This window comes from Macaca nemestrina, chromosome 7 (genome assembly GCF_043159975.1).
Source record: "Macaca nemestrina isolate mMacNem1 chromosome 7, mMacNem.hap1, whole genome shotgun sequence".
NCBI lineage: Eukaryota > Metazoa > Chordata > Mammalia > Primates > Cercopithecidae > Macaca > Macaca nemestrina.
The window spans coordinates 80,225,758-80,243,962 of record NC_092131.1 but is presented as its reverse complement, the minus strand read 5'-3'; the positions used below and the strand labels follow the sequence as shown (position 1 = coordinate 80,243,962).

Genomic DNA, 18,205 nt, shown 5'->3' with positions numbered 1-18,205 from the left:
TACAGAGAATACTATAAACACCTCTATGCAAATAAACTAGAAAATTTAGAAGAAATGGATAAATTCCTGGACACATATACCCTCCCAAGACTAAACTAGGAAGAAGTTGAATCCCTGAATAGACCAATAAGAGGTTCTGAAATTAAGGCAATAATTAATAGCCTACCAACCAAAAAAAGTCCAGGACCAGACAGATTCACAACCAAATTCTACCAGAGGTACAAAGAAGAGCTAGTACCATTCCTTCTGAAATTATTCCAATCAATAGAAAAAGAGGGAATTGTCCCTAACTCATTTAATGAGGCCAGCATCATCTGGATACCAAAGCCTAATAGAAACACAACAAAGAAAGGAGAATTTTAGACCAATATTCCTGATGAACATCAATGCGAAAATCCTCAATAAAATACTGGCAAACCAAATCCAGCAGCACATCAAAAAGCTTATCTACCACGATCAAGTTGCCTTCATCCCTGGGATGCAAGGCTAGTTCAACATAAGCAAATCAATAAATGTAATCCATCACATAAACAGAACTGATGACAAAAACCACATGATTACCTCAATAGGTGCAGAAAAGACCTTTGACCAAATTCAACAGCCCTTCATACTAAAAACTCTCAATAAACTAGGTATTGATGGAACGTATCTCAAAATAGTAAGAGCTATTTATGATAAACCCACAGCCAATATCACACTGAATGGCCAAAAACTGGAAGCATTCCCTTTGAAAACCTGCACAAGAAAAGGATGTCTTATCTCACCACTCCTATTCAACATAGTGTTGGAATTTCTGGCCAGGGCAATCAGGCAAGAGAAAGAAATAAAGGATATTCAGTTAAGAAAACAGGAAGTCAACTTGTCCCTGTTTGCAGATGACATGATTGTATATAAAGAAAACCACATTGTCTCAGCCCAAAATCTCCTTAAGCTGATAAGCAACTTCAGCAAAGTCTCAGGATACAAAATCAATGTGCAAAAATCACAAGCATGCCTATACACCAGTAATAAACAAACAGAGAGCCAAATTATGAGTGAACTCCTGTTCACAATTGCTACAAAGAGAATAAAATACCTTGGAATCCAAGAGATGTGAAGGACCTCTTCAAAGAGAACTACACATCACTGCTCAACGAAATAAAAGAGAACACAAACAAATGGAAGAACATTCCATGGTCATGGATAGGAAGAATCAATATCGTGAAAAATGGCCATACTACCCAAGGTAATTTACAGATTCAATGCCATCCCCATTAAGCTTCCAATGACTTTCTTCACAGAATTGGAAAAAAAAAAAAAAACTAATTTAAAGTTTATATGGAATGAAAAAAGAGACCACATAGCCAAGACATTCCTAAGCAAAAAGAACAAAGCTGGAGACATCAAGCTACCTGACTTCAAACTATACTACAAGGCTACAGTAACCAAAACAGCATGGTACTGGTACCAGACAGATAAATAGACCAATGAAACAGAACAGAGACCTCAGAAATAACACCATACATCTATAACCATCTGATCTTGGACAAACCTGATAAAAATAAGCAATGGGGAAAGGATTCTCTATTTAATAAATGGTGCTAGCCATATGTAGAAAGCTGAAACTAGATCCTTTCCTTACACCTTATCAAAAATTAATTCAAGATAGATTAGAGACTTAAATGTTAGACCTAAAACCATAAAAACTCTAGAAGAAAACCTAGGCAATACCATTCAGGACATAGGCATGGGCAAAGACTTCATGTCTAAAACAGCAAAAAGCAAAGGCCACAAAAGCCAAAAAAGACAAATTGGATCTAATTAAACTAAAGAGCTTCTGCACAGCAAAAAAAAAATCTACCATCAGAGTGAACAGGCAACCTACAGAACGGGAGAAAATGTTTGCAATCTACCCATCTGACAAAGGGTTAATATCCAGAATCTACAGAGAACTTAAACAAATTTACAAGAAAAAAAAAAACAAGCAACCCCATCAAAAAGGTGGCAAGTGATATGAACAGACACTTCTCAAAAGAAGACATTTATGCAGCCAACAGACACATGAAAAAATGCTCATCGTCACTGGTCATCAGAGAAATGCCAATCAAAACCACAATGAGATACCACCTCAGGTCAGTTCAAATGGCGGTCATTAAAGTCAGGAAACAACAGATGCTGGAGAGGATGTGGAGAAATACAACACTTTTACACTGTTGGTGGGAGTGTAAATTAGTTCAACCATTGTGGAAGACAGTGTGACGATTCCTCAAGGATCTAAAACTAGAAATACCATTTGCCCCAGCGATCCCATTACTGGGTATATACCTAAAGGATTATTAATCATGCTACTATAAAGACACATGCACACGTATGTTTATTGCGGCACTACTCACAGTAGCAAAGACTTGGAACCAACTCATTTGCCCATCAATGATAGACTGGATAAAGAAAATATGGCACATATACACCATGGAATGCTATGCAACCAAAAAAAAGAATGAGTTCATGTCCTTTGTTGGGACATGGATGAAGCTAGAAACCATCATTCTCACCAACTATCACAAAGACAGAAAACCAAACACTGCATGCTCTCACTCATAAGTGGGAATTGAACAATGAGAACACTTGGACACAGGATGGGGACCATCACACACCAGGGCCTGTTGGGGGTGAGGGGCTGGGGGAGGGATAGCATTAGGAGAAATACCTAATGTAAATGACGAGTTAATGGGGGCAGCAAACCAACATGGCACATATATACCTATGTAACAAACCTGCACGTTGTGCACACGTACCCTAGAACTTAAAGTATATTTTTTTAAAAAGTAGAATTTTAAGTTCAGCTTAAAACATTAAAATCGTTTAAAAATTTCCCTCACACTTTCCTTTTGTAGTAGTATCATAAAATATACTTTCACATATATTCTGAATCCCAGAAACAACTAAATCATGTATTTATCGAAATAAATGCTTGTTGATTTGTTTGTTTTTAGATGAAGTCTCACTATGTTGCCCAAGTTTTATTCAAACTCCTGGGCTCAAGTGATCCTGCCACCTCAGCCTCCTGAGTAGCTGAGACTACCAGCATGCATCAGTGTACTCAATTCCATGTTGAATTCTTAATTTCATCCAAGGTCAAAAAATCTAATATACATGTGATTGGAATCTTAGGCAGAGAGAAAATAGAGGACAGAGATGAAAGAGAAAGTACATAAACCATATCAAAAGAAATATTGACCATGTTTGTTCCCAAGTGTCAGAAGACATTAAATTACAGAATCCAAGAGGTCTTCTGAATCCTACTGATATCTTAAAGCTTAATTGAAGTTAAATTCTAGAACTTCCTGTATAAGCCAGTTATATACAAGGTACATACAACATAAACCACACCTATGGCATACCCTAGAAAAACCAGTGACAAAGAGTAATTACTAAATACAGTCAGTAAAATGGACATTTAAACTTTAAAGGACATCTTAAAATAAATATATTTTAATATGTTATGCTTAAAAACAAATATAATAAAATGTCTGAATTCTATATAATTTCCTCATCAATGTTTGAGATATTTAATTTTTTATATATATAAATATATATGTCAATAAATTCTAGAGTAGATAAGGTATCATAAACAAATACATAAAAATATTTTTTAAAAAATATTGTGTGCCAAGATAATCTTTGTTTTGCTACAGTAATAAATACCACTCCTATCTCAAACACTAATGGCTTACAAACAAACGTGTGTGTCGATGGTTCTAGAATGATAGAGAGTACACAATTTGAAGCATTATTGGTCACCATGACAAAGTAAAAGAGAGCATGATGATTTACTTGTTAGACCTTACAATGTCTACCAAGAAGAAATTATGAAATTTTACTGTCAATGGAAATCATATGGTCACATAGTCGGTGAGTTGAGATGTTGTCTAGAGGAAAACCATAGATAACGCAGAACAATGAGCAAAGGCCTCACATTTTTCTTTTCTCTATCTCACTATTGTATGTAGTTGCGGAGGAGAGGGGAGGAGACCACTTGTGTTTTCATTTTATATTGCTTCCATTTTGTTTTTCTGTTTATAAGTATATAAACATTGGAGCTGATTATAATTACTCTGAATATCCTTTTTCTGGGAAAATCATAAGTTTGCATGTTTCTGCTGTATTGGTGCATATCTTGTCAGGAAAACAGTCATCTAAGTATTCTGAATATAAATTACTATAGGAATTGAGGTTCATATGAATGTGAAGGAAAGGGGGAAGCAAAGCACAGGGAAGGCCTTTTGAAAAGGCAGGAAGCTGCCACCATAAGGTTAGAGAAACAGAGTGAACACCTCGGCATGACATATTGAAGAATATGTTTGTCAAAAGCTACCAAGAAATCATTGACTTTTAAAAGGAAATTCTAAACAAGTTTCCTACACTTATCTCAGTAGGCAGCATCATAGCGGTGCTTCTCGATTCTCACCAACGGGCAGCTGTAAATCCCACATCTGCTCACGTGTCTGCTGATAATCACTTCCAGGGAATAATGACTTCTGTTTCTCTCCTGCTTTCTGAGAGAAGATTTTAGGAAATATAGTTCCAAGCTTCTCCACTGTTATATAGAGGAAATTTTAAAAGTGTATGGTGATTATACTGAATTGCTAACAGATAATTCAGACGTCGTACTAATTTGAAGTTAGATATAGTTGTATAACTTCTTTGGGACAATGAAATATGAGAAGTATTGTATCACTTCCTAACAACCTATTATTATAAGAGTACAAGAGTTGTTGCAGGTTTCTCCTACACATAGAGATGATGGAAGCATGTATCTAGATGAATCTCCATCAGCCTGTGTCTCCGAGTGATTATAATGAACAGAATTGCCCTTCAAACCCACCTTGGATGGGTAATAAACTGAAGAAATAAACTTTTGTCACATTAAGTCACTGAAATTTTGTTAGTGCAGCCTGACTATCCTAATGCACAACAACAAAATCACACACATAACACACAAACACAATCTTGCTGGCCTAAAGTAAGACAGTATTATTTCTCTATATATCACATCACATCAATCTAAGGTTTGTACAAGGTCACTGTTTTGGTCATTCTCACTCCAGGACCAAGCTGTTGAAACAGCTATCATATTTGATGCTCCCATCACAGTGACAGAGGGAAAAATAACTAGTTCTTGTTGGTTATTTGCAGAAATGGTCTAATTTACCTAAATTTATTGGGCAAAGCAGATCACAAAAATGTACTTAATTTCTGGAATGCAGGTAAGTACAACCTTTTCATGTGCCTGAATAAAAAAATGAACTAAAATACTTACTAATATTCCTGATGACTGCCTCCTTGGCAAGAAACTCAAAGAGATAATGAAAGACAATTAAAGGTTATGAAAGGATTTTCACAAGCTAAAAATTTAAGTTCAATTACAAGATATAAAATCCAAGAGGAATATAAATAAAATTCTATATTCAAATCCCTAAAAATCAACTCAGAAAGCAAAATCTGTCAGGAGTTATAGTTAAAAATAAACAAATTAAAAACCAAAATACTGATACTATTTTTTTAAAAAAGATTCAATTCCTTGTAGCAAATAATTTTTAAAGAGGGAAATTTATCCCTTAATCTTAAGTATTTCTGGAGCACACTTGTGATTTTTGAGAATCATATTGGAATGAGTATAAAAAATTCCACACTAGTATTAAACTAAAGCTATTCAAATATATTTTAGGGAGAATGAGGGAATGAATTGTTGAAAACTCTGGAAATTATTATTCTTTAGAACAAATGTCATTATTTAATAATATCGATTTTGATATGTTTTGAAGAGAATTATACCAGCTCTTTATTCAAAGAGAGAAAAAAGTGTTGAAATAATAGGAGAGATTTTAATCTAATATAAGGAAGAATTTTATGACATCTTTTGGAGAAAAAACAAGAGACAATAATAGCAATAACAACAACAAAACAATGAATCAGGGAAATACTGTAGAAAATTCCATCCATAAATAACAAAGAATGTATTAAGCACTGTCTTGTTGATGTTGTTAAAATGTTCTTATTGTATGAGAGGTTGGTTATGTTTGAGATGGTTAGAGATTGTATTTCATCATATACTCAAAGAAGGAAATTACAGGTAAAGCAGAATATATAGCAGCATTTTGAAAAACGAGCTAATTTTGAATTTCAGATAATTTCAGTATGATATCCAAAAAAATTACTTTCTTGAAGTAGTTTTATGTAAACTTATTACTTCATCTAGGTAAGAAGCATGGTTATCATGTTTTCAAATAGAAATAATCAGGGTAGGGGGCCAGGCAAGGTGGCTCACGCCTATAATGCTAGCACTTTGGGAGGCCAAGGCAGGCAGATCACCTGAGATCAGGAGTTCAAACCAGCCTGACCAGCATGGCAAAATCCCACCTCTACTAAAAAATACAAAAATTAGCCAGGCATGGTGGCACGTACCTGTAACCTCAGCTACTCGGGAGGCTGAGATAGGAGAATAGCTTGAATCCAGGAGTCCAAGGTTGTGGTGAGCCAAGATTGCGCCACTTCGCTTCAGCCTGGGAGACACAACAAGACTCTGTCTCAAGAAAAAAAAAAAAAAAGAAAGAAAAAGAAAGAAATAATCAGGCTAAAACAAAAATGAATTAGATTTTAAGTAAGTAAAAGTATTGGCAATAGTTTGTGTTCACTTTGGTGTGAGAGTATATGTGAAAATTAGAGATCAATGTTTTAACACTTGTAAATATGTTTTAAAGTTGACATAAACATCTCTTCTCAAATGTGTTTTTAATATGGAATATCAGAAAAACAATCATGAATTTTACATAGAATATACTTTAAACAATGAAAAGTAAATAATGCAGACATACTATTGTCTTAGAAGAAATAAAAAGATTCGTCTTTTATAAAAGTAAAAAAAAGTATTATAATAAGTAGAGTCACACTCACATTGTTGTGTTCTCACATGACAGAATTAATTTTATATTTGCTTTTTAAATAAGAGTGCATGACGGTTTCTGAACATACATCATTGAGAAGTTCCTTAAAAAGGAATTATACTTTTGCTATATAAAAGATCTCTATCCTGTGGGTCAAGGTTGAGGATAATCTATTTCTTTACACAATCACAAAGGAGTTATGGAGTCAGTCTTAAAAAGTCAAATACTCAGGAAATAAATAAAGTCTACACAGCTTATGTAGCATTGATAAAAAGGCTGTTTTTGTTGACAGTTATATGCACAGTACTGAACACAAAACTATTCTTTAGACTCTCTAGCAGATCTGAATTAAGCTAAAAAATGTTTGTTCCAGAATACATTTGTGTCCATTAGAGGGATAATGAAATTTTAAGTTTTGTAATTAGTAAAGGCAATAGACCATACAAAGGTGACTGATTTTATGTTATATCTAGTACCAGTATATACTCTAATTCTAAAAAATAAAACGGAAGAGTATTTGAATATACTCATGATTCAACCTAAAAGTAAACCTTTAATGAGATACTTTGAAAAATACCATTTTATTGTTTAAAAATAAATGCAATTCAAGAAGCCAATACTTACCCAGGCATAACATATGCATAGCATTATAACAATATGGTCAAATTTTTGAAAGTTCAAGAATTCACAGATCACATGATAGTGAAATTTAGACTAAACCTTGTGCCAGATGAATAATTATATCCCATAACTTCAAAACTGGATTTGTGAAGTAAATTAGTAATAGGCTTCTTATCCCAGACTTGCTGTTTGGTGTCTACTAATTAATGAATGAAGTAATTAAAAAACAGAAAAATTGTTTCAGACCCGATGAAGACTTGAAATTATTTAAATGAATATAATCTCATGTCAGTTCTTCAGTTTACAACATTTTTATTCCTTTTCTTTACCTTTATAGTTACTACTTATTTCTAATTTAGACAAAAATCTTTAGATGTGTTTACAAAGTCAACATACAATATATATTTTAAAGTGGAAAACTTTCATTTCTGGTTATAATGAGATCTAAAAAGCCATAATTTGATTTATTAATTAGAAACTGAGTTTTGTTATATATATTGGTGGAATGAAAAAGTGAGATTTGGTTTTCCTCCCTAAGGAGTCTACAATGTAATTAGGGAATAGAGATTTAGCAGGGATCGGGGGCGGTGCAGGGGAGAATATGCGATTTTACCAAAGAATGTTAAATCTGCAAGATTCCTTAAATACAATAGAATTTGTCTCCCTCATACTGCACAATGAATAGGAGCAAAACAAAACAAAACAAAAAAAGTTTAGAATCTTTCTCAAAGCCCTTCAAAAATTAGTGACCAATGCAACGATAGAACTCAGGTGAAAGGCTGAATGGGGTAGGCAATGTTAATGACTTCCTACCCAGAAAATTTCTGAAGCAGCCGCCTGACTTTATGCATATGACTCACCTTTAAACTCACAGAACCTCAGTTCCCTGGTATATAAAACCCTCCTGTTATGGGCTGAATTGTCTCCCCTATAATATTTATATGTTGAAATCCTAACCCCTAGTATCCCAGAATGTGACTGTATTTGAAGGTAGGGCTTTTAGAGAGATAATTAAGGTAAAATGAGGTAATTTGAGTGAGCCATGATTTAATGTGACTGCTGTCTGTGTAATAAGAGGCAATTAGGATACAGACACACAGAAATTCATGCAAAAACCGTGGAAGAAGATAGCCAAGGAGAGAGACTCTCAGAAGAAACCAACCTTGCCAACCCCTTAAACCGTTAACCTCCAAAACTGTGAGGAAATACATTGTTGTTTAAATCACAGTCTGTGGTACTTTGTTAGGGCAGCTCTAACAACTAATATACCTACGAAAGCATAGAGTTCACATAAAGATTAAACAGGATTATATACACAAGTTGTTTTGTGTACAAAAGGTACTCAGTTCTAGTTACTTTTCCTTTTTTAATCCTGCTTTCTCCCTCAGTCAAAGACCAAGATGAAGAATACCCAGCATATCTGAAAAACTCAACACGCAGAACGTTTATAGATGAGATGTTCCACTGATTCAAACCTGTAAAGAAGAAAAATAAGAAAACCAAAAAGGGAATACTTATTATCTCAGAATAAAGTGCTATTATTTCAAAAAGGAGCTGAACTAACATCTCCCAGTTCATCTGGAAATGGCAGAAGTGAACTTAAATATTCTTAAAGATACACTCAAAGAGGCACGAAAGAGTTAAATAAGGATCCACAAAGCTCCTTCTTCTTATTGTCTATAATTACTAGCTAGAAGGAAAGACCATTGTTTGTCAAAACATGTCATGTTTGTGTATAGTTAAGCATCTCCAAAGCATATAAGCTGCAAAAGTGAGCGACAAGTAATCTAATTTTAACTTTTTCTGGTTTCAAAAAGAGTTCACGACTTTTGTCCAATCAATCTACTCATTGACTAATTATTATTGACTAGAGATAATTACCTTTAAAAAATCCTTTATTCCTTATATGCTTATTCTAGGGCCCCTCAAGGAGCTTTGTGAATTAACTAGGCAAACAACTTGAGACATTGCCTTAAGATAGATTTATTTAAAATAAACGAATATCATTAATCTCATTCAGACACTTGGCCAGACAGGCATTTCTGCTTAAGTGTGCAATTGCACACTGCTGAGCTGTCATGCTGGGATGCAGAATAGAACTCTGACATTTGAGTTTAGTAAACTATATCCCCCCAGGTCTCCAAAAGATAAAAAGGTAAAGTTGACATATGGAACACTTTGTCTTTGTGTCCCATTAGCACCTTCAACATCATAGTGCAATGCCTGAGGGTCCATGAAATGTGTTGAGGAACGGTGTCCTTTGTTTATAGCGTGACTTTTTCTTGTGAAAAAACAAAGAGTAAAATAGTACATAATAACAATTTTTAAAGTTGCCTTATTTTTTAAATAAAGCATTTTTTTTTTTTTTATATCGTGTCATACAAATAGACTATAATCAGTTGGCTGTGCTCCTCTCTGGAAAAAATCGATGAAGACGAACCAAATTTTAAAAAATAAACAAAACAAGATCAAACACATAAAGCTATGAAGCTAATTAAAAATTAGACAAACCTTTCTTCACAGACTATTGTACGATGGGATGGAATACTTGGAAAGGACAGGACATTTGATAGCCTTACACTCTGGACCAATGAATACCACCAATTGATTTGTCAGAGTTATCTAGTTCTCTTGGACAAGAACAAACAACAATGACCCGTTACAACTTCACCCTATGTATCTTGAACTTTACGGATACGGCGGTGTTTAATGAGACTAACCTCTCTTGGCTCTTGTCAGTGAAACTGGGAAGAAGAATTTGGAGGTTTCCAAGAAAGATGTCTTATCTAACGGAAAATTAGTGTCTATTTCCCAAATCATGTGTTGATTTTAAACATAAAGAATGTAAAACCTCTTTCTCAATACATTTATATACTTGTTGTTTGTTGTCATTTATATATGTATGTTAAATTATTTCAAAAAATTGTCATGGTAGCTTAAAACAATACTTTTGAAAATGATTTTGATACAAGTATAATAGAAAATCAGAAGCACAAAAATACATTTGCTGACTTAATTCACTGGATACAATTTCTTACTGAGCAATTGACTGTTTTTTTATGGACCTATTACACAAAATAACCAGATATGCATAAAATATAGAGATAATTGCTAATTAAAAATACCATTTCTTGATTCCTGATTATGTGCAAGACATTGTATCCCAAAACCTAAAACTGTATTTTTTGTTAAAATTTCATAGATGAGGAAACTTAGATAGATGAGACTTAGTGGGGATGAATAATTTACCTGCAATTGTACAGATAATAAGTGTTAGGACCTAAATTTCAGGATCCTAATTGGATGCTGATTTGAAAGCTGGGTTTGTCAGACTGCAGAGCTAATGTTCTTAACCAAGATAGTTTAAGTCAAAACCTACAGAAAGAGGGGGAAAAAAGGTTTGAATAAAAATTAGCCAACCTATAATGGACAAAATGGAAATTGTTACTTAGTGAAAGGTATTTTTCTTGAATGTCCTCAAACTCTTCTTTTCATTATATTTATAAAGGCCAAGAAAAGTTAGTGTAAGTAGTGGTTTATATATATGATTATTCTTAATTTAGCAATATGTGCACGCACACACACACGTATTCACACGTGTGTGTGTGTGTGTGTGTGTATATATATATATATATATACACACACAATGAACAGGTGGATAAATAGGTAATAAGCATTAGAATTCTCCAGAGAAATCAATGGAAAAATAGACCAGTTGGAAATCTATAGCTCTAGTTATAGCTGTATCAATTATAGAGGCTGAAAAGTCCCAAGACCTGCAATTGTAAGTTGGAGATGCAGGGTTGTCAATCATGTAGCTCTAGTTCAAAGGCTAGCAGGCTGGAGACTCAGTGAAAGCTGATGTTTCAGTTTGTGTTCTAAGGCAGGGAAAAAAAAAACCGAGCCTAGCTAAAAGACAGGCAAGAGAAATTATCTCTTAATTTTAGCAAGGTAGGCATGTTGTTCTATTCAGGCCTTGATTGATTGGATGAGGCTTACTCAAATAAGGGGAGAGCAATATCCCATACTCAATTGATTTAATATTAAAGTCACCCCAAATCACTCTCACAGAAACACACAGAATATTGGTTGACCAAATATCTGAGTGCCTTCTATCCCGCTTAAATTAGCACATAAAATTCACCAGCACAAGTCCATCTTTTGTTAATTTGTCATACATGGGCATCTCCTTAAATCATACTTAATCTCCAAATGAAGATAATACACAAGGTCATAATTCCACCTAACATGATACAATTATCCTGCATACAACTGAATAGACATTAATTCCATTCCCGGAAAGGGAAGTAAAATCCTTGAGAGAGGTTACTCTTTTCATTGATACAATTATGACATAAAATTAACCACTGTTAAATTATATGATGTAGAGTTAATACATCTTATGGTACATTATAAGAAAATGAGAAGAAGGAAGAAAAAGATATTTGATGTACACACACAAATATATATTTTAACAAAATGAGAAAATACTCATGACAGTTATAGTCCTCATTTCTATAAGTGGTTATGTTATCATAGCTCATACTTATAAGTACATTCTTCCACTATCCATTCTGTATTACCTTTGATTTCAGCAAAAAACTTTGCTGGCTGTCATTATTTACCTAATGATAAGTGACCCCAACCTTTATTTCTAAAAGATCTGGGCCCTTAGTAGTCCTGACTGAATTGAGTTGCAGTTTTTAATTGACCTTAATAATCATGGAAATACTAACAGGCACTCTAGAGGATCTTCTATACTCCAACGCACTCTTCCTAACCTCTATTGTGAAGATGTAGTGTAATTTCCCCTTGGTAGTCAGGATCAAACTGCAGTCAAAACAGTAACTGCCTTCCTTGCCTTTAATTCAGAGGCACGTGGAGTCTACAGTAGCCCAACATTAGCTTTAACTTCCAGTTCAATGGTATCACTGTAGGGTCTGCTAGTGAAAGCATTTCTCCTTTTGGAGCTAAGACCTCTAGACCAGCAAAACATAAGACTGTAGAAACAGGAAGTAAAATATTGCTAGTGAGTCACTGGGGGTTATAGTGAATGATGCCACTTCCATTTCTACTCCTGATTCCAGGACTCATGAATCCTGGCTATGGGAGAAACAACACCATATAATGAATGCTAGTACAGAGCATCCACAGCCTCCTGTAGAATCCTGCTCCAGCTCTGCAAGGTATTGCCACCTAGTTGACACTGTAAGTGAGTCTTCAAAAGGCCATCCCCCTGTTGTAATAAGTCATTTGCATCAGGATGGTAAGAAAAGTGGTAAGATCAGTCAATTCCATGATCATGATCCTATTGCCATACTTCAATTGCTATGAAGTGAGTTCTTTAATCAGAAGCAATGCTGCGTGAAATGATATAACAGTGTATGAGACATTCTGTACATTCTGTACATCTATGGATGGTAGTTTTGGTAGGAACATTGCATGCAGGAATGACAAGCCCATATATGCAGTAAGTGTCTATTCCACTAAGAAAAAAATGCTGTCTCTTCCATGATGGTGATCCAATGGAATCAACCATCAAGCTGGGTGATCACACCAGAAAAAGGTGCCCTATGTGGATCTATGCTACTGGAAGACTGGGTACTCAGCAGTGGCCATAGCCAGGTCAACCTTAGTGACTGGAAGTCCATGTTATCGAACCCATGCATAATCTCTATTTCTATCACCATGGCTACTTTGCTTATGAGCCGCTTGGGCAATGGCAAACATGTATGGGGATAGAAGCTGACTAGTATCCACAGAATGAATTATTATCCACCTGATTATTAAAATCCTCCTCTGCTAAGGCCACCCTGTGGTTAGTATTCACCTTGGATACAAATATTGTCACATTTTGATCCATTCTTAGAGGTCTATCTACATATTTTTTCCCCCAGATTTCCAATCATGTTCTTTCCTGACCATCCAGCCAAAACATTGGCTATGGCCCATGAGTCAGAATACAGTTACAAGTATAGCTATTGGCCATTTCTCCTTGCAAGTAAAATGAATAACCACTGGAAGTTCTGCCCACTGAGAGGATTTTCCTTTACCACTGTTCTTCAGGGAAGTCACAAAAAGAGGCTGCTGTGCTACAACTGTCCACTTCCAGGCAGTGCCTACATATGGTAAAAAAGATCAACTATAAATCAGGTGTCAGGATTTACTTCTGTCAATTGACAGTAGAAGATTCCCATGAGACTATAGATGCAGGCTGGGAAAGAGAAGGTAGTGCCACAGGAGTTGAGATCATGGGCATTTGGGCTACTTCTTCATGTACCTTACTTGTGTTTTCCAGAGCCTGCTCAGGACTGGTCATGTACATACCATTTTCTTTCTTTTTTTTTTTTTTTTTTTTTGAGACGGAGTCTCACGCTGTTGCCCAGGCTGGAGTGCAGTGGCGCAATCTCGGCTCACTGCAAGCTCCGCCTCCCGGGTTCCCGCCATTCTCCTGCCTCAGCCTCCTGAGTAGCTGGGACTACAGGCGCCCGCCACCGCGCCCGGCTAATTTTTTGTATTTTTAGTAGAGACGGGGTTTCACTGTGGTCTCGATCTCCTGCCCTTGTGATCCGCCCGCCTCGGCCTCCCAAAGTGCTGGGATTACAGGCTTGAGCCACCGCGCCCGGCCTACATACCATTTTCATTTGATAATGGAGTGCTGTTGTGCATGCCCTATTTTATGGTTCAGTAGGTCAAATAATACCCAATTCATCATGGGCAGTTTAGGTCACATGGTTACTTGGTGGCCCTTAGCTAATTACACAGTCTCTACTAAGGCCCAGCATCCAGTCAAGAACTATTTCTCATGAGATGAGTAGTTATCTGCATAAAGTAGCAGAATTTTGCTCCAAAATCCTAAGGGTTTGAACTGTGATTCACCTCTAGAGGCCTTCATGAATCCTTATCTGCTACTGACACTTCAAACTACGTTGGATCTGCTGAATCATGTTGTCCAAGAGGCAGAGCAGCTTGCACAGCAACCTAGATCTATTGCAGAGCCTTCTCTTGTTTTGAGTCCCACTCAAAAGTAACAGCTTTTCAGATCTCTTGGTAAATGGCTCAGATCCTGTGACATGCAAACATCTTACCATTACATCTAGATAATTTATTACTTCTTGTTCACTAGATCGTATTGGCATATTTTAAGCAATGTAATAGAACAGCATGCTATCTTGTGGAAGAATCGAGATCACTGTGAGGAAATCTATAACAGGGCTGGAGAATTTATATATCACTGAAATACAAAGGTGAAGGTATATTGCTGGCCTTGCCAGCTGAAAGCAAATTGCTTCTTGTGGTTCTTATTGACAGGTACAAAAATAGAGCATTTGTGAGATTGATAGCTGAATATCAGGTATAAAGAGATGTGTTCAGTTACTCAAACATTAAAACCAAAACTAATACAACAGCTGCAAATGAAGTTACTATCTGGTTAATCCTTCAAGAATCAATTGTCATTCTCTAACATCCATTTTTCTTCTCCACAGGCCAAATAGCTGAGTTGAATGTGAATGTGATGAGAATCACCACTACTGTATCTTTCCAGTCCTTAATGGTGGTACTAATCTCTCTAATCCCTCCAGGAATGTAGTAGTGTTTTGGATTACTATTTTCCTTGGTAGAGTCCATTGTTACATCCCCCACCATAATGCCCTCCACAGGTCAAAGAATCAATGTGGAAATTCTACCAACCTGTGAAATACATCTGTTTAATTTAGGCATTAAAGGACTCTCATTCATTCAAGGGGTTCTGGGTCTGCAAACTGGGAATGGGTAATCCTGGCCTCTCAATCAATTCCCAGTTACGATTCAGGATAGACTTCTGTTCATTTGCCCTAGAAATGTTTTGCATATACAGACCAAGAAAAATATCTATCTATTTCACTTCTAGGAACACCATGATCAACTAGTCAATGTCATAGGTTTATGTGAGTAGGTCTCAAATAACAAATCTATTCCATCATGCTAATCTCCCTAAGACCTGAATTCCTTCCTCTGCATTAAACCAAAGCAGATCTGACATTTTCAGCTCACTCACTCTAGGGTACCTTTTGGTCCATGCTGTAGCCAACTAATCAAATTAACTGGTGAAGTCTTTTCAAATGCTCTGAGACACAACAGTAAATAAACAATCTCTGCTTATGTGAGCCGATTAATAAATGTGACCTGATTAAACTTTATTTTCCTTCCAGCATTATGTCACAACCTTAATAGCCAATCACACACATGTTCCCCAGATTTCTGTCTGTATAAAGTAGAAAACTCAAATAGCTCTTTTGGACTGTGGCACATCTCCTCATGGTTTGTACTTTGTAGCTTACCTTTGGGAGCTTGCTAGTACTTAAGCCTAGTTACAGGCCTAGAAGAAAAGAGGAGTGGTGTGGATGTGTCTTGAGGAGACCCAACATTGTTTTGCATGGCCACTCCCTTGCCATTAGAGTTTGCTCAGGCAATGCAGTGTTAATCCCCTCTGATGTGGATGGAGGAGTTGCTTCTATTGCAGGTGAAGGTGTCTCTTCCCCTGGCAAAGAAGACTCATGAGAATTTAGGAGCTCAATGCTACCAGCTTCGTCAGGGTCCTCCCACACATCCACATTCCAACCTCAGGATTCCATTCCTTCCCAATCAATGTTCTCACTTTAACAGTAGACATTCTTCAAGGCTGTCAGTTCAACTTGCATTGTAATTCAGTCAGTCACAGGATAAGGATCTGTCTTTGAATTTTCAGAAATCTCAGTCGTGCAGCTATGGGAGATAAGGAATTCATTCAGGAGTAACTTAGAAGATTTGACATTATTTATCTGCACTTGATATGGGAATTTGAATCCCTGAATTCATCCTTTTGCCCCCTAAATTGTCCAGCAATATTATGAGTAACTAGTAAGTCTCATTATATTTATTAGCTTGACAAAAATGTTCAAAAGTATCATGTATCACCACCTAGATCCTGGTTTCTTATAAATGGCTAATTATTAGATTGGTGCAAAAATAATTGCAGTTTTTGAGATTTTTTTTTCTTTTAATTGCAAAAAATGGCAATTGTTTTTTTTCACCAGTCTAATAGAAGTATCTGACAGTGATATTTTGCATATCCCTATCACCAGATAATGCCATGGACAGTCAGTGCTCTCTTTACTACTGGAATTAGGGCCATTACTATCTTTAAATCTAATCAGATCAGAGTGCAAATTCCAGGAACCCTAAAACCAATTCATAAAACCCATTTTTAAAATTATCTTCCTTTAAAACCACTCTTAGCATGAAAATATTTATTTTTCAGGGATCTCTAGATAAACAGAATGAATATATATATATACACACACACACATATATTTTCTATATACATATACATATATATTCTCTCTCTCTCTCTCTCTCTCTATTGAGAGACACTCTATTGGGAGAGAGACAGAGAGAGAGAGGGGACAGTTTTTGGAATATAACTGTAACTAGGACACAAATAATGAAAGAGATAGATAGATAGATAGATAGATAGATAGATAGATAGATAGATAGATATTTTTAGTATAAAAAGTTGGCTCACATGATTATGGTGGCTGCTTTGTTTTACCTCCCCAAGTTCATATGTTCAAATTCTAACCCCAAAAATGATGGTATGGCGGGAGAGAGGCCTTTGGACCCTCATGAGGGGCCATCATGATTGGTTGTTAATAAACGAGGTCTTAAAGAGCTACCTAGTCCCTCCCAGCATGTGAGGACACAGAAAGGTGTCATCTATGAAGAATGAAACTTTGTTAGACATTGAACATATTGGTACTTTGATCTTTGACTTCCCAGCCTCCAGAATTATGAGAAATAAGTATTTGTTTTTTATAAACCACTTAGTTTATGGTATTTTTTTGTCGTAGCAGTCCGAATGGGTAAGACAGAGATCAAATCCCAAAATCTGCAGTCAGCAAGCTGGAGACCAAGAAGGGTTGATAGTGTCGTTCTAGTCTGAGTCTGAAAGCCTGAGAAAACCAGGAGAGCCAAAGGTGTGGATTCAGTCTGAATGTGAACAGGCTCAAGACCCAGAAAGTGCTGATTTTTCAGCTTGAGTCTGAATGCAGAAAAAAACCTATCGCCCACATTGAAAGTGATCAGGCAGAAGAAATTTTATCTTATTTTGGGAAGAATCAGTCTTTTGTTCTCTTCAGGCCTTCAGTTGACTAAATGAGGACTACAAATTAGGAAGTGCTTTACTCAATATTTTAAAATGCTAGTCATTCAAAAACACTCCCAGGGAAGCACCCAGAATAATATTTGACCAAACATCTGAGAACTCCATGGCCTGGTTAAAACACAGAATTAACCATTACAGATAACTAGATACATAAGTGGGTACAGATCAGATACAGAACAGAAGAAAGGAAGAATGGAAGCGGGGAAAAAGGAAGGATGGGAGACACATCTAAAGTTGTCTTCAAAATTCAGAGAAAACAAAATGTAGCAAACAGATTGATAGCGATCATTCCTTAGAAACATTACCGGAAGTATAAACCATGAATAGACAACAGGTCAGTATAATAAATAACATCTCCAATCTATCTTTATTTGTAAATCTATAACTATTTTCATTCTGATTTTAATATTTTTATTATATTTAATTGAAGATTATATGACATTGAAAATATTTCTCACAAATCAAAGCTTTTCTGTGT

General features: G+C 35.8%; 1 long non-coding RNA gene across 2 annotated transcripts; it reads left to right on the top strand.

The window, feature by feature from the left end:
- Nucleotides 1-3,761: 3,761 nt before the first annotated feature.
- Nucleotides 3,762-15,270, top strand: LOC105477902 (uncharacterized). 2 transcript variants are annotated; one of them, XR_984989.1, is made up of 4 exons: nucleotides 3,762-3,891; nucleotides 5,176-5,246; nucleotides 12,632-12,730; nucleotides 15,032-15,270. It is a non-coding gene; the product is annotated as an uncharacterized lncRNA (long non-coding RNA). The 2 variants fall into 2 exon arrangements; XR_984990.1 differs by lacking the exon at nucleotides 5,176-5,246.
- Nucleotides 15,271-18,205: the final 2,935 nt, after the last annotated feature.